The sequence below is a fragment of the Ranitomeya variabilis genome, chromosome 2 (assembly GCF_051348905.1).
Source record: "Ranitomeya variabilis isolate aRanVar5 chromosome 2, aRanVar5.hap1, whole genome shotgun sequence".
Lineage (NCBI taxonomy): Eukaryota > Metazoa > Chordata > Amphibia > Anura > Dendrobatidae > Ranitomeya > Ranitomeya variabilis.
Genome location: NC_135233.1, coordinates 374,246,703 through 374,269,993, shown reverse-complemented (window position 1 = coordinate 374,269,993; position 23,291 = coordinate 374,246,703). Strand labels below are relative to the sequence as shown.

The following is a 23,291-nucleotide window of genomic DNA, read 5'->3' as shown; positions in this document are numbered from 1 at the left end:
ACTGACGATGACAGGATGATTTTCCAGGACGGATGGGGTTAACGACTGGCGTGTGCCATAAAACCCACAGGGGCCTCACCTGGGGTTTGCGGTTTATGGATTTAACGGCAGAAAGGTGCTTCCACCTGCTCCAGACATAACAAAAAGAGGTGACTCACCTGCTCAGGCCAGAGACACATGACTGGAGGCTTCAGGAGAAGACCCACCTACAAGCTCCGTAGAATGAGGAGAGCGACCAATAGACGGAATATCTTTCCTTTGACTCAGGATCCAGGTTTCTTCATGTCAAGCCTAATATGCTCAGATTTTGTGATTATATTTAAAGGAACAGTCCAAAAAAACTGATACTATGGGCATTCCCTTCTATGGGCTGGGCATGACTCTTTATTTATTCCCTGCACTAGAGATAGCACAATGTATCATCTTTTCCTGGAGTATTCTTTTAACCCCTTCATGACCCAGCCTATTTTGGCCTTAATGACCTGGCCGTTTTTTGCAATTCTGACCAGTGTCCCTTTATGAGGTAATAACTCAGGAACGCTTCAACGGATCCTAGCGATTCTGAGATTGTTTTTTCGTGACATATTGGGCATCATGTTAGTGTTAAATTTAGGTCGATAATTTCTGAGTTTATTTGTGAAAAAAACGGAAATTTGGCGAAAATTTTGAAAATTTTGCAATTTTCACATTTTGAATTTTTATTCTGTTAAACCAGAGAGTTATGTGACACAAAATAGTTAATAAATAACATTTCCCACATGCCTACTTTACATCAGCACAATTTTGGAAACAAATTTTTGTTTTGCTAGGAAGTTATAAGGGTTAAAATTTGACCAGTGATTTCTCATTTTTACAACAAAATTTACAAAACCATTTTTTTTAGGGACCACCTCACATTTGAAGTCTTTTTGAGGGTTCTATATGGCTGAAAATACCCAAAAGTGACACCATTCTAAAAACTGCACCCCTCAAGGTGCTCAAAACCACATTCAAGAAGTTTATTAACCCTTCAGGTGTTTCACAGCAGCAGAAGCAACATGGAAGTAAAAAATGAACATTTAACTTTTTAGTCACAAAAATGATTTTTAGCAACAATTTTTTTATTTTCCCAAGCGTTAATGGAGAAACTGGACCACGAACGATGTTTTCCAATTTGTCCTGAGTACGCTGATACCTCATATGTGGGGGTAAACCACTGTTTGGGCGCACGGCAGGGCTCGGAAGGAAAGGAGCGCCATTTGACTTTTTGAATGAAAAATTGGCTCCAATCTTTAGCGGACACCATGTCGCGTTTGGAGAGCCCTCGTGTGCCTAAACATTGGAGCTCCCCCACAAGTGACCCCATTTTGGAAACTAGACCCCCCAAGGAACTTATCTAGAAGCATAGTGAGCACTTTAAACCCTCAGGTGCTTCACAAATTGATCCGTAAATATGAAAAAGTACTTTTTTTTCACACAAAATTTTTTTAGCCTCAATTTTTTCATTTTCACATGGGCAACAGGATAAAATGGATGCTAAAATTTGTTGGACAATTTCTCCTGAGTACACCGATACCTCACATGTGGGGGTAAACCACTGTTTGGGCACATGGTAAGGCTCGGAAGGGACGGAGCGCCATTTGACTTTTTGAATGGAAAATTAGCTCCAATCGTTAGCGGACACCATGTCGCGTTTGGAGAGCCCCTGTGTGCCTAAACATTGGAGCTCCCCCACAAGTGACCCCATTTTGGAAACTAGACCCCCAAGGAACTTATCTAGATGCATAGTGAGCACTTAAAACCCCCAGGTGCTTCACAGAAGTTTATAACGCAGAGCCGTGAAAATAAAAAAAAAGGCTGCCGGAAAGAAGCAGGGCGCGTCCGAGGGTGAGTATATACCTAATAGGAATATACTCACCCTCGGCTTCTTTCCGGCAGCCTTCCTTCTTAAGAATGAGCGCGTGAAGGACCTTTCGATGACGTCACGGCTTGTGATTGGTCGCGGCGGCCCACGTGACCGCTCAGCGACCAATCAAAAGCCGTGACGTAATTCTCATGTCCTAAATTCCTAGAATGAGGAATTTAGGACCTGAAAATTACGTCACGGCTTTGTGATTGGTCGCTGAGCGGTCACGTGGGCGGCAGCGACCAATCACAAGCCGTGATGTCATCGAAAGGTCTTTCAAGCGCCATTCTTAGGAACGGAAGATGCCGGTTACCAGCGGCGATGTCCAGGCTGCGTCGGAGAGGTGAGCATATCAATATTTTTTATTTTAATTCTTTATTTTACACTTAAATATGGATCCCAGGGCCTGAAGGAGAGTTTCCTCTCCTTCAGACCCTGGGAACCATAGTATCCCATTGCACTGCATTGGGTTTCGTGTTTCGGCCGACCCCGACCCCGACTTTTTTATAGGATCGGCCGATTTCACTCGACCCGACTTTTGAGAAAGTCGGGTTTCGTGAAACCCGACCCGATCCTATAAAAATAAAAGTTGCTCAACCCTAGTGGTGAGCACTTTCAACCCCCAAGTGTTTCACAGAAGTTTATAACGCAGAGCCGTGAAAATAAAAAATAATTGTTCTTTCCTCAAAAATTATGTTTTAGCAAGTAATTTTTTATTTTTGCAAGGGTAACAGGAGAAATTGGACTCCAATAGTTGTTGCCCAGTTTGTCCTGAGTACACTGGTACCCCATATGTGGGGGTAAACCACTGTTTGGGCGCACGTCGGGGCTTGGAAGGGAGGGAGCACCATTTGACTTTTTGAACGCAAGATTGGCTGGAATCAATGGTGGCGCCATGTTACGTTTGTAGACCCCTGATGTGCCTAAACAGTGGAAACCCCTCAATTCTAACTTCAACGCTAACCCCAACACACCCCTAACCCTAATCCCAACTGTAGCCATAACCCTAATCACAACCCTAACCCCAACACACCCCTAACCACAACCCTAACCCCAACACAGCCGTAACCCTAATCCCAACCCTAACCCTAATCCTAACCCTAATCCCAACCCTAACCCTAATCCCAACCCTAACCACAACTGTAACCCCAACACACCCCTAACCCTATCCGTAACCCTAACCACAAGCCTAATCTTAACCCTATTTCCAACCCTAGCCCTAATTCCAACCCTAACTCTAATTCCAACCCTAACCGTAAGGCTATGTGCCCACGTTGCGGATTCGTGTGAGATTTTTCCGCACGATTTTTGAAACATCTGCAGGTAAAAGGCACTGCGTTTTACCTGCGGATTTACAGCGGATTTCCAGTGTTTTTTTGTGTGGATTTCACCTGCGGATTCCTATTGAGGAACAGGTGTAAAACGCTGCGGAATTCGCACAAAGAATTGACATGCTGCGGAAAATACAATGCAGCGTTTCTGCACGGAATTTTCCGCACCATGGGCACAGCGGATTTGGTTTTCCATAGGTTTACATGGTACTGTAAACCTCAGTCAATCCGCGGCCGCATCCGCGGCCAATCCGCTGCGGATCCGCAGCCAAATCTGCACTGTGTGCACATGCCCTAACCCTAACCCTAACCCTACCCCTACCCCTAACCCTAACCCTACCCCTACCCATAACCCTAACCCTAGTTCTAACCCTAACCCTAGTGGAAAAAGAAAAAAAATATTTTCTTTTTTTTATTATTGTCCCTACCTATGGGGGAGATAAAGGGGGGGGGTATTTATTATTTTTTTATTTTGATCACTGTGATAGAACCTATCACAGCGATCAAAATGTACTTGTAACGAATCTGCCGGCCGGCAGATTCGGCGGGCGCACTGCGCATGCGCCCGCCATTTTGGAAGATGGCGGCGCCCATGGAGAAGACGGACGGGCACCGGAAGCCTCGGTAAGTATAAGGGGGGGAGATCGGGGCACGGGGGGGTGTCGGAGCACAGGGGGGTGGCATAGGAGCACGGGGGAGCGGACAGGAGGACGGGGGAGCGGCGCACAGGACGGAGGGGACTACGGGACAGATCGGTGGCTTGGGGGGGCGATCGGTGGGGTGGGGGGGGCTGACATCAGGGTTTCCAGCCATGGCCGATGATATTGCAGCATCGGCCATGGCTGGATTGTAATATTTCACCAGTTTTTTAGGTGAAATATTACAAATCGCTCTGATTGGCAGTTTCACTTTCAACAGCCAATCAGAGCGATCGTAGCCACGGGGTGGTGAAGCCACCCCCCCTGGGCTGAAGTACCACTCCCCCTGTCCCTGCAGATCGGGTGAAATTGGAGTTAACCCTTTCACCCGATCTGCAGGGACGCGATCATTCCATGACCCCACATAGACGTCATGGGTCGGATTGGCACGGGTTTTCATGATGCCTACGTGGCGCCATGGGTCGGGAAGGGGTTAACTCCTTCATGAGCGGGAGATTTTTCTTCTCAGCACTATTCTTTTTTCCTCCCGTTCTTCCTTCTTCTTCACCTTTTTCATTTTTTTCGACTATCCATATGAGGGTTTGTTTTATGCGGGATGAGATGTCATTTTTATTAATATCTTCATGATTATAATCATTGTACAATTTAATGAAAAGGAGGAAAAAGTAAAATAGTGAGAAACACTGTAATTCAGCCATAGTTTTTTGGGTATCATTTGTATAAATAACCTGACACCATGAATCTCCAGCTATGTACAATTACGGTGATATGAATTATCTATATTTTTTATTTTAATAGTGAAAATTTTTTTTCATTCAAAATCAATTTTATTTCTGTCCCCATTTTCTGGCACCTGTAACTTTTTATGTTTTTTCATGAAGCAAGCTGTGGTTTTCTTTAATATGGTGAGCTGACATTTTTTTGGGTGCCACATACAATGTTTCAGTTATTTAATTTATTTAATTTTGAGGGGAGCAATTTTCACTTTTCAATTTTATTTCTTTACAGTGTTTATGCTCTGAAAGGAATCATTTCATATTTTCATTCATTCCGGTGGCTCAGTGGTTAGCACAGCAGCCTTGCAGCGCTGGGGTCCTGGGTTCAAACCCCATCCTGGACAACATCTGCAAAGAGTTTGTATGTTGTTTGCGTGGGTTTCCTCCGGGTACTCCGGTTTCCTCCCACATTCCAAAGACATACTGATTGGGAATTTAGATTGTGAGCCCCAATGGGGACAGAGATGACAATGTGTGCAAACTGTAAAGCGCTGTGGAATATTTTAGCGCTATATAAAAAAAATAAAGATTATTAAAAAAATAAAGAAGAAAGACTTTTACAAATATGTTTATTTTTTTTAGATTCTTTTATTTTTGGGTGAGGATAAAGGTGGTGATTTAAATGTTTGTTTTCTTATTTTGAAAACCTTTTTTTATTCTTTTTTGTTTTCACTTTATTTTTAACCCACCTATAGGGGACTTTAACCTGTGCTCATAGGATTGCGTGCCCTATCTTCAGTATGACTCAATGCTAACAGGGATAAAAGTACCCCGTTCTGCCGATCAGTGCGAGTACCAGAGGTCTGACGAGCACTGATCTATCATTTATTATCATCTATCCTGTAGATAGGTGATAACTTATCTTCTCTGGAGGACCTCAAAAATTAATTGCAAACATTTCTGCCAAAATAATGACAACGAGTCATGCTGGACTCTTCAATGTAGAGATTAGGTTTTTCTATATGTGTACAGGGACCATCCTCCTGCCGTAGCTGCAGTGTATACTCAGATCCACTGAAGTTCCAAGTTTATTACTCTTTTATGTTTTTCTTTGCCTCAAGCTCAATATTTCTAGTCAATTTACTTTAAATACTCTGAGAGTAATTCTAAAAATGTGTCAAACTACTGTCTCACAGAAATGAGAAGGATGAGAGGAAGAAATATTTATACAAGAAATTAGTTGATTGAAGGCTTTAACAGCAGTTCCTAGAATTAACATCTTTCTGAGTGAGAGCCATAAGAGGAGACTCCACTGTTGAGTAATTTTTAATGAACTGGAAGTAAAAGTTTGTGAAGCCTAGGAACTAGTGATGAGCGAATATATTCATCACTATTCGTTACTCGCACAAATAGTATGGTATTCGGGCTACTCGTTACTTGGCGAGTAATAATTTGGTATTAGAGTGTGCCGCGTAGCATGTTTGGTGCTTTATTTGCAGCCAATGAACATGCAGGGCTGGCTTGCCAATCGCAGTAATGCCGGCACCATCTTTGGTTTGGCATTACTTTGATTGGCTGGCCTTACAGCGTCATAAGGGATATTTAATCCCTGTTGGTGCCATCTTGAACACATTACAGCTGGAAACAGCGTAGTGGGAGAGTAGGGAGAGTGAAAGCAGCGCATAGGTAGAGTTTCTGAGTCCAGAAAGCTCTTTAACCCTGCTGTTGTCTTCGGTCAAAAACGACCGATTTTGAACTTTAACCCCATTCTGACCTCGGGCGGGATAGTACGTCCGAGGTCAGAAGCCCCGATTTGATGCGGGCTCCGGCGGTGAGCCCGCATCAAAGCCGGGACATGTCAGCTGTTTTGAACAGCTGACATGTGCCCGTAATAGGCGCGGGCAGAATCGCGATCTGCCCGCGCCTTTTAACTAGTTAAATGCCGCTGTCAAACGCAGACAGCGGCATTTAACTACCGCTTCCGGACGGGCAGCCGGAAATGATCGCATCGCCGACCCCATCACATGATCAGAGGTCCGTGATGCTTCAGAATAGTAACCATAGAGGTCCTTGAGACCTCTATGGTTACTGATCCCCGGCAGCTGTGAGCGCTGACCACACCTGCAATTCTGCTACATAGCAGCAAACATCAGATTCAGGTACTGACCTGGAGAATCATAATGGCAGGTCAGTTTTAGCATTTAGTGAACCTAGCAAAAAAGCCAAACAAAAAACAAGTGTGGGACTGCACTTTTTTTGCAATTTCACTGCACTTGGAATTTTTTTCCCGTTTTCTAGTACACGACATGGTAAAACCAATGATGTCGTTCAAATGTACAACTCGTCCCACAAAAAATAAGCCCTCACATGGCCAAATTGACGGAAAAATAAAAAAGTTATGGCTCTGGGAAGGAGGGGAGCGAAAAACGAACACGGAAAAACGGAAAATCCCAAGGTCATGAAGGGGTTAATATTTTTAAAAATATTCAAGATGCGGTTCTGAAACTTGTGGTTGATTGACTTATCCTCATTTGAGGGGTTCTTACTATGCATATTGTTATATATATTTTTTTATGTTTACTTTTTGCTCCACAATTTTTTATACACTTGTACTCTTCGGTCAAAAATGACCGATAGCCTTTTATAGTGATCTCCAGCCATTTTATGAGTAAAATAAAGGAGCTATAATCTCATTTTGGACTACATATTACATCTACTACTATTTATCAATTTATTTAGGTCCTTTTGGTCCATGCAGATTTACACATACATACATTTTCTCATTACAATACTGCTGATGGATTACCTTCCAGTATAGTTATGTGCCAAATATTTTTACCCTGCTGTTCCTGTAAAATAGTTCAATTCAGTTCTCAACATTTCATATTGTAAATGAACATATTCTCTTTTTTTACTTGTGTTCCCTGATCTAATTTCTGTGAAATGCTGACCTGAAAGAGTACTAATAAATTATGTCTGAAAAGTGTGCTTGCTTTACTCTGAGCTCTTATCCTAAAGGGTGGGGGTGGGGTTTATTTTATCCTATCAGTAGACAATTGCCATAGTAGTCTATCCGGTTTCATTTTCAGTTTACAGGTATGTAGCAGATAAACTATTTTTTTATTGTCAAAGTATTCAATTCTTTTGACTAGATGGTATAGTGTAAAGCAGCAATTGATAGAATGAGTGCATGCTTATATGGATGGTCTTGTTTGCGATGCTCCAGCATCACAATCGCAGGGGATTTCTCAATGTGTGATGGGGCCCTAATTGTGTTTATTGTTGTAAAACTGGTAATAGTTTGTTCTCTCATTGTATTATTATTTCTTATGTATATTTTATGTTTTCATTCCAGAGTGTTGCCTCTTTGCATAATGAGAAAACGTAGAATGACTGAAAAAGATTTGGAGGACTTTGTAAACGCCTCTAATTCTGTTGATGATGATGCCCCGCCTGAGAATGTGTCAGAAGAGGAGGACTACATAAGTGATGGGGAATCCAATGCAGAGCAATCTGTTTCTGAAAAGACATGTCAATTATACCTGTGACAATTGCAAACAGTAAATATTGCGCCGTGTGACTTATTTATCATTTTACATTAAAAAAAACTGAACTGTTAATTTTTTTGGGGGGAAAATAATATAATTACATTTAGATTATTGTTATTAGTTATAGTTTATAGTTGGATGAATAACTTTAGAGCCAAATAATATTACACAGTACCATCATATACTAAACAATTTTTTGAAGCTACATAATATTCCTGCATACCAGCATATAGTAAACCACTTTTTTTTTACAGCTATATAATATTCCTCAGTGCCAACATATACTAAACATATTTTTAAAGCTAATTGCTAAATAAAATTTCTTCCCTATTGTTGCAATAGCTAATATTTATCTAGCAGTTGTGTGATTGGCGCAAAACCTGCAAAGATATGCAAATGTGACTATTACTAGTAATTTCTCTGAGTCTTCTGTTGGCGTGTGATATAAAGGTGAAATAAAAAGAAATTTCTATTGGTTAAATAAATAGCGTATATTTATCTAGCAGTTGTGCGACTTGCGCAAAGCCTGCAGAGATATGCAAATGTCACCTTTTGCCAGTGCAAATAATTTCCCTTACTCTGCTGTTGGGGTGTGTCATAAAGGAGATATAAAAAAAATCTGTTGGTTAAATAAATGGCGTATTTTTTATCTAACAGTTGTGTAACTGGTGCAAAGCTTGCTCAGATATGCAAACATTACTTTAATTTCCCTGAATCTGCTGTTGGCATGTGTCATAAAGGTGATATAAAAAATCATATTGGTTAAATAAATAGCGTATATTTATCTAACAGTTGTGCGACTGGCGCAAAGCCTGATCAGATACACAAACGTCACTGTTTACCAGTTATTTCCCTGAGTTTGCTGTTGGTGTGTATCATAAAAGCGATACTAAAAAAGTTACTCTGCTATTAGTTAAATAAATAGCGTATATTTGTGTAGCAGTTGTGTGACTGGTGCAAAACCTGCAGAGGTACGCAAATGTCATTATTTACCAGTAATTTCCCTAAGTCTGCTGTTGGTGTGTGTCATAAAGGTGATGTAAAAAAAATTCTATTGGTTAATTAAATAACTTATACTTATCCAGCAGTTGTGCGACTTGCGCAAGGCCTGTAAAGATACGCAAACATCACTATTTACCAGTGCCAATAATTTTCCTTACTCTGCTTTTGGCATGTGTCATAAAGACATAAAAAAAATGTATTGGTTAAATAAATAGCATACATTTATCCAGCAGTTGTGCGACTGGCGCAAAGCCTTCTCAGAAATGCAAACGTCACTATTTACCAGTAGTGTTGAGCGATACCGTCCGATACTTGAAAGTATCGGTATCGGAAAGTATCGGCCGATACCGGCAAAGTATCGGATCTAATCCGATACCGATACCCGATACCAATACAAGTCAATGGGACACCAAGTATCGGACGGTATCCTGTATGGTTCCCAGGGTCTGAAGGAGAGGAAACTCTCCTTCAGGCCCTGGGATCCATATCAATGTGTAAAAGAAAGAATTAAAATAAAAAATAGGGATATACTCACCCTCCGACGCAGCCTGGACTTTACCGCCGTAACCGGGAGCCGTTGTACCTAAGAATGCGCGCTTGAAGGGCCTTAGATGAGGTCACTGCGCTCTGATTGGTCCGTAGCGGTTGCGTGACCGCTACGCGACCAATCACAAAGCAGTGACGTCACCTAAGGTCTTTCAAGCTCTTGAAATACCTTAGAAGACGTCCGCAGCTTCTGATTGGTCGCGTAGCGGTCGCGTGACCGCTACGCGACCAATCACAAAGCAGTGACTTCTTCTAAGGTATTTCAAGCGCTTGAAAGACCTTAGGTGACGTCACTGCTTTGTGATTGGTCGCGTAGCGGTCACGCAACCGCTACGGACCAATCAGAGCGCAGTGACCTCATCTAAGGCCCTTCAAGCGCGCATTCTTAGGTACAACGGCTCCCGGTTACGGCGGTAAAGTCCAGGAGCCGCCGGAGAGGTGAGTATATCCCTATTTTTTATTTTAATTCTTTATTTTACACATTGATATTAATCCCGATACCGATTCCCGATACCACAAAAGTATCGGATCTCGGTATCGGAATTCCGATACCCGCAAGTATCGGCCGATACCCGATACTTGCGGTATCGGAATGCTCAACACTATTTACCAGTAATTTTCCTGAGTCTGCTGTTGGCATGTGTCATAAAGGTGATATAACAAAAAATTACTCTGCTATTGATTAAATAAATAACATATTTATCTAGCAGTTGTGCGACTGGCGCAAAGCCTGCTGAGATACACAGACATCACTATTTACCAGTGCTACTAATTTTACTGAGTCTGCTGTTGGCGTGTGTCATAAAGGCGATATAAAACAATTGAATGTTTGACTCTTTGTAGTCTGCAACACATGGCACAGTTCATGTCCAGATGCCTTTCCCAAGACCCTCGCGTGAAAGACATTTTGTCCACCATGAAATACTGGCTGTGCACCTTTCTTGAGCCACGGTACAAGGAGAAATTTCCTTCTCTCATGTCAGAAGCAGATGTGTCATTTTCAATGCATGCATGCCAAGGGCCATTGCTGAAGAGTTGCTGAAAAGATTACCCTCAGACAAAGTTGCAGGCAGAGGTACCAGCACTTTTCACCCACAATAAATACAGGGGAGGGATATGCACACCAGGTGCAACTCAGGAGGGGGGAAATGTCCACCAACTGGGCCATTTTCATGAAACCATCACATCACCAAGGGCTATCTGTGGGTGTAGCTATGACAAGGAAGGAAGAGAAGTTGACCAAGATAGTGAAGGACTACTTAAGTGACCATACCAGTATCTTTCCTGATTCTTCCATGCCTTTTACCTATTGTATTGGTTGTCCAAGATGCACACTTGACCTCTCCTTGTATGCCTTGGAGGTGCTGCCTTTCAGTTTTCAATTTTATCCTCTCACTGCTGTTGATTTGGATAGCTTTGCCTGCAGTCTCTCCATTTTTGTCAGAGTTCTTCCCCTACTGCTACTCTGTGTCAGCTTTATCTTCTGTACATCATCAACTACCTCTGTGCTAGGGTTTGTCAGTGGTAAAGTGACCCCCTTATCATGGAAATTAACCTTGTTGACACCTGTCCCTATCTCTTCTTTATCTGTCTTCTCAGAGGGTGTAGCCTGACCTGCCTTTCTGCGGCCACTGTGTCCCCGGCGAGGAGAGGAAGGCTTGCCATTTGTACCCGGGTCAACCTTACTGCACTCTTTTCCCCTTGCATCACCATCTGAATAGAAGTCACCACTATTCAGTTTGTCATCCTGGAACCAGCAGTCCCCACTTAAACAGTTGTTAGACCCCTCTCCAGGAGCTACCCATCTTCAATGGTTAAACTTTTGGTCACCTCTGCCAAGTCCCAAAGTTGGTCAGACTCACACTTCCGTCTAGTCATACTTCCTTGAATTGCCTTCCCCATCATGTCGCTAAATAGGGTCCGTTCACAATTTCGCTTGGTCATGCCTAAGTCAGGAAATATCAACTCTAGGGGGTGCATTCTCCTCATTAATAGATCTTACACACATTATTTCAACAGATACCTCTCCCTCTATCCACCATTCACAGAGTACTTCCAAGTCTGGACCTATTACCATGGGACACCGCAAGTCCGGGAGTACACCCACCTCGTGGTACATGGAATCCTCAGCTGCGACAATGTAAAGGCAGGCTTTCAGAAGACCCTTAATGTCCTCACATCCACTGCTTACTTTTGTCCCAGGCAACCTAGAGTGTTTCAGAGGGACTCTTAGTAAGGACACTCCACTCCCCGGGTCTATCAGTCCCATCACATGTTCTCCATCCAGACAGATGGGAAACAGCCGTGACGTCTCATTGGCCAAGCAGTCCACACTATAAAGTGGACCTGCATAGCATGAATCAAGCTGTCCCTGGTTACAGTCCATTGGCACAACTGTGGCCCCTTTTTGGACCACCACCCCTATTTGGATTACTGCCCTTTTGGGACACCACCCCCTTTAGGGTCACCACCACATTTGGGACTCCACCCTATTCTGGGCAACCATCCCTGTTTGGGTTACCACCCTCTTTTGGGACCCCACCCCTTTTTGAGCAACATCCCTGTTTGGGTCACCGCCCCTTTTTGGTACTCTACCCCCTTTCCGCCAGAAGCTTGTAATCTTAATGGCCCTTCAGAGCTACTGCCAGATGCTTGGAGTTCGACCTGCCGATCCACAGCAAACACCTGCTGTAGTCCTCCCAGGTACTTCCTGGACCAATGCCCGCAGTCTAGCACCAACTGTAGGGATTGTACTCACTCAGGTGCATCAGGAGGAAGACAGGAGTCACGTTAATTTCGAAGTCCTTGTGGGTTTATTTGCTTCATAAAATCCGGAAGCAACAACAAAAAGGAAAACAGCATTTAGAGCAGGCAAAACAAAGCATCAGTGTCCATAGCACAGTCCTCTAGCTCCTCCAAGAGCTATGTGGTAGTTCCTGCTCTCCCAAGACACCAGCAGCCACTAACTCACATGGCCTGGTTACATGACGCTGGCCACAGGTCCTGGCAGGATTCTGCTCCCTTAGGTCTGTAGGTACACAGGCTGAGGTAATGTCCCGCACCCAGGTGCACTAAATGACATCTTAGTGCTCACATACACTAAAGCAAAATCCTCTGGGTTGCATCGCAGGGCGCAGGGAGCAGCCATCTCACATACCTCCCATCGATTATACAGCCATTAGCCTCCTTACAACAGTAAATCAGCGTATCCAGAGATGAGTAGTGTGAGATCAGTTTTGAATGAGACGTGACTTTTTGATACTCTATTTATGTTATACGTGTCTGCATATGGTCATCCAGTGACGGTGATGGCAGTTGAAAAAAGGTAAAAAAAGGTAAGCTAAAAAAGGTAAGCTTGGACCTATCTACAGTATATTTTCTTCAACTGTGCAAGTTCATTAAGTGTCAAAATATAGTAGAACTGTAAATCTAATAAAGATTATTATTTCTATCTTCTTTAAATCAATCAAAATAAATAAATATATTACATAACTTTTATTAAATAATTATTATTAAATAACATTCATTAGTGTCATTTATGGGCTTTCGAATGACAATAAATTATGAAAAATTCCAATACAATGAATCAGTTCTAAATTATTCATAAAATTATGTTAAAAATCTTGTTCTAGTAAAAATGCAATTTGCAGTACACCAATTGTAATGGAATTTGTAGCTCTATTAGAGAGCATAGAAGTGTGGTCTCCAGCCTTTGGTGTGGTCTCCAGCTTTAGTGCGGTCTCCAGCCTGTGGCTTTCTTTTAAAGAGTTGCTTCGGCACCACTCATTTTTTACATTGGGAAATGATCAGCTCTTCAGCAATTCTTTAGCACGATAGAAAGCCATACAATGAGACCACTGGCATCCAGTTTTTACAAGGTGGGGTAGGCTGGCCATACATCTTAGATCAAGGTAAGAAAGCGTTATAACATTTATGGATTATTTCTTAGTCCAGTTCCACCGTGCAATAAAACTTTTTTTTTTTTAAGTGATTGCCTGGTTTAGATTAAACTCATTCTCAATGGTTACTGGTAGAAGATCCCCTGTTTAATCCTCATTAGTAATAAGCAATTTTTATCCATGCTGCCATGGTCCGATGTCCAGCATTCTTGACAGCAAGCATCAGAAGTAAGCAAAGGATGCTTTTAACAGAAGTGAAGACTGGATGCCAAGGAGGACCGGACTGGATGCAGGACCAGTGCATCGATAATTGCTCATCTTTACTCCTTTTATCACTAGAACAGCTTCCTGTATAAAATGTTTCTTGCTTTGGAGGACCTAACATGTCTACACATTATGCAAATAAGCTTTACATTTTGTAAGAAATGGTGTAATGCTTAGTTTTTACTATGGTGGTGCTATAAATAGATTGAAGACTTGGTTCTCTCTGAGATCATATCTGGTCACTGTAGGTGCAAATAGCTGGACTCTCTGTTAATGACATATTTTTAGTAGAAGATATTGTCCCCAGTAGTTTGAAAAGTGAGTCTTCATTCCTTAAATATAATCTGATTAGTGGTCGAGCCTTTAATTGCTGGGTCTAAATCATTAATAAGAAGCCCAGAAGAGGTATATTAAAATATGGAACTCTATACATTAATTAGCTTTACATATTACAGTACTTCACAAGTGTCATTAAGTCTATGGTGATCTGTTCTTGAAGGCCTCCAGATGAGGACATCCTGATGAAGACTTCCAGATGATCACTGCAGCTGGTCAAAATTGCTTGCAGCATTTTTATTCCACCATACAGTAGGAGGATCCATTACTGTGCATTGGCCGTAGGTTCATCAAAGCCCCAGAAGGCCAAATGAGGGAAGTAAGTACGCACCCAACTTCTTCGAGGATACAAGTGAGGTTTCATTATTGCACCAATCTAAAAGTAAGAAAAAATGTAAATGCTTAAATAAAACTTCAACTTTTTTTTATTTCTCTCTACATCTAAAGTAAAAAACAACTAATTTACAGATAGTGTGTTTCGTTGGTCACAAACTACAAACACATCTTGTGTGTAGTCTGATCCTGAAGTATATCCCTCTCTGTTCCTCCTTGCCCCTACCTCTTTTACTATCTATAGGCTAGAAAGAAAATGGGGTTTTCGACATGCAACATCTCTGCAGAGAACAAACCTAAATCTACAGAATTTAACATAGTTTTTATGAAAAAAAAAGTTTCTTTGTAATTACCCCCTTACTATTTTCAGGCCCTTTGCAGAGCATTGCTTACACACATATATAGGTTTGAGATCTTACAGCTTGAAGCTAAATCTCTGCTGAAAAAAATGTTATGTCTAGTACAGTTCCTTGGGGGCGGAGTCTTAAAGGACACCAATTAGGGAATCACAGTGTCATGCTCCACCCCTGCAGGCTCTGTACTAGGTATAACACAATGGAGGAAATTCACTAGGATACATGCACCAAAATTGTGGCTCAATTTGAACCAAACAATGCTGTGCAGCAAATTTATTATCTATGAGCGTGGCTTTGCAAAAAAGAGGGCATGGATTAATAGGAACGGCATGCACAACAAAATATTGGTGCAAAATGTTTGCATAAGTGATGTAAACCAATAGGTGGTGTAAAGTTAGAAAAAAAGTACCTAAAGATAAACCAAACACATCAACAAGCAGGAGTCACATGTGATACATTTTGTGCATTTCCTGGTTATCTACTATAACTATATAGCTTTAAATTAGGCAGGATTATTAAATCTTCTCCAGTATATACATTTTGGCATGTGTTCGTTCTTCACTTATAACTCTCTGTCAGAATGGAGAGATGGTTGTGCATGCACTACTCTTTGTCTATAAATTTCTTTAGGGGCCATAAATTGTCAAGCCAACAGGGTCAGCTTGGAAATAAATCAAGAGAGCCTTCTACTTTTGACAGCCAATAATGGAGCTCTAATCTCAGTAATCATGTGGGTCCCATTGGCCGGACCTGGACCTGCATCTTTAAGACATTTATGGCTCATTCTTTGATATGCCATATATTTCCGATGTCGTACACCTTCCATAGGTTATAGACTTCTACTATTTTTTATTGGTACATTTTAATATTTTTTTCAGATACTTACTGTACAGAGGACACATAGAAGAACTATCATGACCAGTATACAACACAGGCAGATGAGAATAATCGACCAGAATGGAAGGTTTCTAGAATTTTCTATGTGAGAGAACAAAAAAGTTTAGGTTACATTAACAGAACAACTTAATTGGGTATAAGGATCTTTTCTCCTATACTAAGAATTCTAGACAACTATGTACTGGACTGATCAATAACGTGAGGAGTCTTAGCCTATAAGATAGCTATGCCTGACCAGATATTAACTTTAGTCTCAGTTTTGTTTGTGTTGATTCATTCTTTAATCCCAATTTAATCCCAGTTCTGATTCTGCTGAAAGCTGAAATCTGCAACGTTGTTTCCTTCATGTTCTCCTTTTTTCTGTTTCTATAGCAAAATGGAATGTGTTTTGTCCTCCTGGCTCATCTCAATAGTTCCTGGACATGGTGATGCTATCGGAACGGTATGATCTGTCATGAGATTGTAAGACTGGTTGAGTCACAACAGACTCCGAGAACAATCCGACTCTTCATCCCAATGGAGGACTCTACTAGTATATGAATATTCATTGACACTTTGGTATTAAAAGGTCAGGAATTCCATGTATCGGCATGCTCGAGCTTTAAAGGTGACAATAAAATTGCATCTTGCTAATGAATAGACTTAATTAGACTTCCTGAGGCATGAGGCACAGAATTTATTAATAATTAATTATCATTAACAGGAATTTCATAAAATGTTGACATCACGCTATTTATAGTTTCCATATAAAGGGTAAAGGAAGAGCAGAACTTTAAGCAAGAACTTGTAAATAACAATATCTCCAATACAGATAACATCATATAAATTCGGGACTAAAGCAACTCGTATGCATGTGGGTAGTACCCTGCGGAGCTCCCACACAACAGTAAACCACCAGAATATGGAGCATATACACCACTACACCGGAGAAGTTTTTTTTAGATAAAAATTATATTCTTTAATTAAGCAAATAAGTAAAAACAGCAATCATTAGATTATTCACGTACAAGCAGGCCACAGGTGCCAAGATGTAAAATTGCTACAGATAAGACAAAAAACATAAAACATGGGTCTAGGTAATGTCTAATAATCAGTAATATCCCCGATCACAGTATCAGATGCATAAAACATATATCTATAGATGACCAATTCCAAAGTGGAGGGAGATAGTACTATAAACCATGGAGATTTCTCCTAGCTCTTCAGTCAGTGACCTTCCATAAAGAACTCCCTACCTACAGCACTAGGGGGCCATGTATACTCTATAGTCTTACCCATGTTATTGCCATCAGCAGCCACGCGCCCCACGCCCCACCTAGACCCATGTGTTATGTTTTTTGTCTTATCTGTAGCAATTTTACATCTTGGCACCTGTGGCCTAATTTGAATCGCTCTGTTTGTACATTAATAATCTAATGATTGTTGTTTTTACTTATTTGTTTAATTAAAGAATATAATTTTAATCTAAAAAACTTTTCTGGTGCAGTGGTATATATGCGCCATATTCTGGTGGTTTACCTTTAAGCAAGAACTTGGCAGCGCTGGCAGCGACTAAAATAATAATAATAACAAAAAAACACGGCACTCAATAGAAGTAGGTGCTATTGATGCTCAAGTAGGGTATCCAGCCCATAAAACAATAGTAAAGGAACTTGGCACTCGGTATGTGAAAAAGAGTATTGCTTCCTTTTATTAGTGCATCCAGAAAAAAAAATCTAATGATAATGAACGTTTTCGGCCCGATATAGGACCTTCATCAGATCATTCTTTGACATGAACTGGATGTGGAAGCAAGCTCAAAAGGAGTAAAAGAGTGTCCAGGATATGGGAGCCTGCTGCGGCGGATATGTACTGAGGAATGAAGGACACCGATCAGGGGGAGCAAGCGCCAGGGTCAGGAGCAACAGAGTTGCAAGAGTACTGCGCTGTGTGTCCGAGTCCGTAGAGAATGAGCGCGCTGCGCAGCGTCCCTCCGGCTACATGAGTGTGACAAGGATTGATAGCACTGACCCATCGGTACACCTGGTTTGCTATGAGTAGTCATATTAGATGGGACAGTGTTCCAGGATTCAGAGACATTTGATGTATTTTACACATTATTCACCTATTACATAGATATCTCTTCATACTTACGCAGTGAGGCAGCATCTTCTGCAGCAGAAGCCTCCTTGTACAGAAAACCTGTAATACAATGTACTTGATTAATCTTTTGTGCATATAGGACTATATACCGTATTTGTCAATGTGCCAATTCGAAGCTATTCGGCACAAAACTTGGAGACTTCATTATTAATGATTTGCCGATCGGTGATGTGACCAGGTCTGATCAGATCATTAAATGGCTCAAAGCGCTTGAATGTGGTTGAGCTGCAATACCAAACCCATCCCATGGACAGAAGCAGCTATATTTTTCTCATACAATCCCCATAGGATAACACACTACATACAGTATTCTGTAGATCCTGTATACAGGGTGACTGTGTGAATGCAACATAGGAAAAGGCCAATCTGCCTTTTTTGTGCTAAAAGAGTTATCTCCTCTAAAGCCCCCCTTAATCAAACATTGACCGACATCGTTGGGATCGTCTGACATTCTCCTATGCATGAGGGCCCCCGACTCTTCCCAGACTGGAGATGATAGGATTAAGGATTCGACATATTCAGTTTCGGACTTCCAATACTTTTGTGCTCTGTGTGACAAGCCGTCGGTAGAGAAGTCCGGCAGCGGATTCACACACAGGAGCACCCGGCATAACGAGCGCTCCTGTGAATAGAGGAGTCAGGAGAGACACCTGCTGGCTGAATGACCGGCAGAACCTTTGTCTGGCCGACAGCTATATGTTGTGTATCGGGGGCTTAAGACATTTGTGATATATTCACCCTTGAGTCTCATATCGACCTCGACAATGAGGTCTATTCCATGCAGTCTGGAATGGACAGATGGACACACAAGCTCAGGTCCCTCAATTCATTTGTATGGGAGACTAGAAAATTTCCAAGCACATCCATACAAGTGAATGGAGAAAGCGGTGCATCTGCAGTCACCTCTCCACTTACTGTGGTGCACAATAGGACCTCATTGTCCGGATAGATGCTGGTCCTGGTAGGGGAACCCACATTTATCAGACATTTATGGCGTAGCCTATTATTTACTCTATAGATATTCATTACGGAAATATCTCTTTAAAGGAACTATCTCCCGAAAGACATTCATGCCATATCATTAGGAGAAAATACTCATGGCTGGATTCAGACCTCCTATAGCAATGATGGATCTCTCCACTCACTGATAACTGGAACAGGGGATCGGGAGACACCTGTTCTTGAGATAGATGCCAGTCCCAGTCAAGGGGCTCACATATATCGGATAATTACTGCATCTCCTTCGGGACTAAACTCCTTTAATATAAATATCAGTTGAGAAGTGAATGTTTGTTTAGTAACCTTGAGTTGAGAGAAAAGACTGGCAGAACCTTGGTCCCCTGGCTATATTGGAAGTCCATGGTTGTTATACTAGGGCCCTACAAGCCTCCCGCTATCTACAGCACAACTGGTGATGTCACTACATTGCAGCATGGCACATGTCTACTAATTAGAAGAAGGGATGCTGTATGGAGTAGGTGGCTACAGACGACCACAGAGGGCAACTGAGCCAGGGTTCTGAAATTGTTTGCACTCCTTTATACATTAATTGCCAGGCTAAACCATCCCCACTGTCTCCCCATCCTGACTAATCATTGTGTGAGTCCATGGGAAATGGAGTAAAAATAATAATTTTGCTATAGTAGAAAATAACACCATACACATCAAGCAACCAGAGACACTGTTCCGTACAGATGACCCACCATTGTATCAAGCACTAGAATACCCAACACACATTTGTAGTAGAGATAAGTTATCACGTTTTGCTGATGACGAACTCAGGTCTGCTATTCCTGCAAAGTTTATAGCAGTAGCCAGAAACAAAAGGGAACAAATAAAAAGTTACTGCCCCCCCTTCAGTGTGAAGATCTGATGTGCACTCACCTAGTAGGAGGCCGCAGACGCCCCAGCCATGGCCGTTCATTGTGCAGCTGATGAGCGGACGGATGAATTCTATCGAGCAGATAACAGGTTTTGTTTCATGTATACATCTGAGGAATGTGCAGGATCCTCCCCAACCAATCACTGACATTGTCTGCGGATGTGTCACATCGAGGAAGACAACGTGTCACTGACACTGTGTATGATCTGCCGAGACGTGAGATAAGGATACTCACTATTATCTATCTATCTATCTATCTATCTATCTATCCCATATCTATCTATCTATCTATTATCTATCTATCTGTTATCTATCTATTATCTATCTGTTATCTATTATCTATCTATCTATTTATTTATCTATCTATTATCTATCTATTATCTATCTGTTATCTATCTATTATCTATCTTTCTATCCTTCTCTCTATTATCTATCTATCTATTTATCTACAGTGGGTGAAATAAGTATTTGATCCCTTGCTGATTTTGTAAGTTTGCCCACTGACAAAGACATGAACAGTCTATAATTTTAAGGGTAGGTTAATTTTAACACTGACGGATAGAATATCAAAACTAAAATCTAGAAAATCACATTGTATAAATTATATAAATTTATTTGCATTTTGCAGTGAGAAATAAGTATTTGATCCCCCACCAACCATTAACCCCTTTCTGACATATGACGTACTATCCCGTCGAGGTGGGGTGGGCCCGTATGACCACCGACGGGATAGTACGTCATACGCGATCGGCCGCGCTCACGGGGGGAGCGCGGCCGATCGCGGCCGGGTGTCAGCTGCATATCGCAGCTGACATCCGGCACTATGTGCCAGGAGCGGTCACGGACCACCCCCGGCACATTAACCCCCGGCACACCGTGATCAAACATGATCGCGGTGTGCCGGCAGTACAGGGAAGCATCGCGCAGGGAGGGGGCTCCCTGCGGACTTCCCTGAGACCCCCGGAGCAACGCGATGTGATCGCGTTGCTCCGAGGGTCTCCTACCTCCTTCCTCGCTGCAGGTCCCGGATATAAGATGGCCGTGGCATCCGGGTCCTGCAGGGAGGGAGGTGGCTTACCGAGTGCCTGCTCAGAGCAAGCGCTTGGTAAGCCTGCAGTGCTGTGAGGCAGATCGGTGATCTGACAGAGTGCTGTGCACACTGTCAGATCACCGATCTGTAATGTCCCCCCCGGGACAAAGTAAAAAAAATTTTTTTCCACATGTGTAAAAAAAAATTAAAAATAACAATCCTAAATAAAGAAAAAAATATATATATATTATTCCCATAAATACATTTCTTTATCTAAATAAATAAAAAAAAAAATAAAAGTACACATGTTTAGTATCGCCGCGTCCGTAACGACCCAACCTATAAAACTGCCCCACTAGTTAACCCCTTCAGTAAACACCATAAGAAAAAAAAAAAAACGAGGCAAAAAACAACGCTTTATTACCATACCGCGGAACAAAAAGTGGAATAACACGCGATCAAAAAGACAGATATAAATAACCATGGTATCACTGAAAACGTCATCTTGTCCCACAAAAAACAAGCCACCATACAGCATCATCAGCAAAAAATAAAAAAGTTATAGTCCTGAGAATAAAGCGATACCAAAATAATTATTTTTTCTATAAAATAGTTTTTATTGTATAAAAGTGCCAAAACATAAAAAATGATATAAATGAGATATCGCTGTAATCGTACTGACCCGACGAATAAAACTGCTTTATCAATTTTACCAAACACGGAACGGTATAAACGCCTCCCCCAAAAGAAATTCATGAATAGCTGGTTTTTGATCATTCTCCCTCACAAAAATCAGAATAAAAAGCGATCAAAAAATGTCACGTGCCCGAAAATGTCCACTAAAAACGTCAACTCGTCCCGCAAAAAACAAGACCTCACAGGACTCTGTGGACTCAAATGTGGTAACGCAAAAAATATTTTTTGCAATAAAAAGCGTCTTTCAGTGTGTGACGGCTGCCAATCATAAAAATCCGCTAAATTAACCGCTATAAAAGTAAATCAAACCCCCTTCATCACCCCCTTAGTTAGGGAAAAATAAAAAAATAAAAAAATGTATTTATTTCCATTTTCCCATTAGGGTTAGGGCTAGGATTAGGGCTAGGGTTAGGGCTAGGGCTAGGGTTAGGGCTAGGGCTAGGGTTAGGGTTAGGGCTACGGTTAGGGCTAGGGTTAGGGCTAGGGTTATTGCTAGGGTTAGGGTCAGGGCTAGGGTTAGGGCTAGAGTTAGGGTTAGGGCTAGGGTTATTGCTAGGGTTAGGGCTAGGGTTAGGGCTAGGGTTGGGGCTAGGGTTAAGGCTACAGTTAGGGTTGGGGCTAAAGTTAGAGTTAGGGTTTGGATTACATTTACGGTTGGAATAGGGTTGGGTGTGTCTGGGTTAGAGGTGTGGTTAGGGTTACTGTTGGGATTAGGGTAAGGGGTGTGTTTGGATTAGGGTATCAGTTATAATTGGGGGGTTTCCACTGTTTAGGCACATCAGGGGCTCTCCAAACGGGACATGGCATCCGATCTCAATTCCAGCCAATTCTGCGTTGAAAAAGTAAAACAGTGCTCCTTCCCTTCAGAGCTCTCCCGTGTGCCCAAACAGGGGTTTACCCCAACATATGGGGTATCGGCGTACTCAGGACAAATTGGACAACATCTGTTGGGGTCCAATTTCTCCTATTACCCTTGGGAAAATACAAAACTGGGGGCTAAAAAATAAGGTTTGTGGGAAAAAAAAGATTTTTTATTTTCACGGCTCTGCGTTATAAACTGTAGTGAAACACTTGGGGGTTCAAAGTTCTCACAACACATCTAGATAAGTTCCTTGCGAGGTCTAGTTTCCAATATGGGGTCACTTGTAGGGGGTTTGTACTGTTTGGGTACATCAGGGGCTCTGCAAATGCAACGTGACGCCTGCAGACCAATCCATTTAAGTCTGCATTCCAAATGGCGCTCCTTCCCTTCCGAGCTCTGTCATGCGCCCAAACAGTGGTTCCCCCCCACATATGGGGTATCAGCGTACTCAGGACAAATTGGACAACAACTTTTGGGGTCCAATTTATCCTGATACCCTTGTGAAAATACAAAACTGGGGGCTAAATAATCATTTTTGTGAAAAAAAAAGAATTTTTATTTTCACGGCTCTGCGTTATAAACTGTAGTGAAACACTTGGGGGTTCAAAGCTCTCAAAACACATCTAGATAAGTTCCTTAGGGGGTCTACTTTCCAAAATGGTGTCACTTTTGGGGTTTTTTAATTTTTAGGCACATCAGGGGCTCTCCAAACGCAACATGGCGTCCCATCTTAATTCCAGTCAATTTTGCATTGAAAAGTAAAATAGCGCTCCTTCCCTTCCGAGCTCTGCTATGCGCCCAAACAGTGCTTTACCCCCACATATGGGGTATCGTCGTACTCAGGACAAATTGCACAACAACTTTTGGGGTCCATTTTCTCCTGCTACTCTTGGTAAAATAAAACAAA

At 41.9% G+C, this 23,291-nt stretch overlaps 1 long non-coding RNA gene across 1 annotated transcript in view; it reads right to left on the bottom strand.

The window, feature by feature from the left end:
• Positions 1 to 13,168: 13,168 nt before the first annotated feature.
• LOC143806076 (uncharacterized) overlaps positions 13,169 to 23,291 on the bottom strand; it is a 32,981-nt gene continuing 22,858 nt past the window's right edge. The window contains exons 2-5 of the long non-coding RNA XR_013221383.1: positions 19,799 to 19,867; positions 17,906 to 17,953; positions 15,762 to 15,853; positions 13,169 to 14,562 (exon numbers count right to left, since the gene is read on the bottom strand). This is a non-coding gene — a long non-coding RNA (uncharacterized LOC143806076). The remainder of the gene's footprint in view (positions 14,563 to 15,761; positions 15,854 to 17,905; positions 17,954 to 19,798; positions 19,868 to 23,291) is intronic.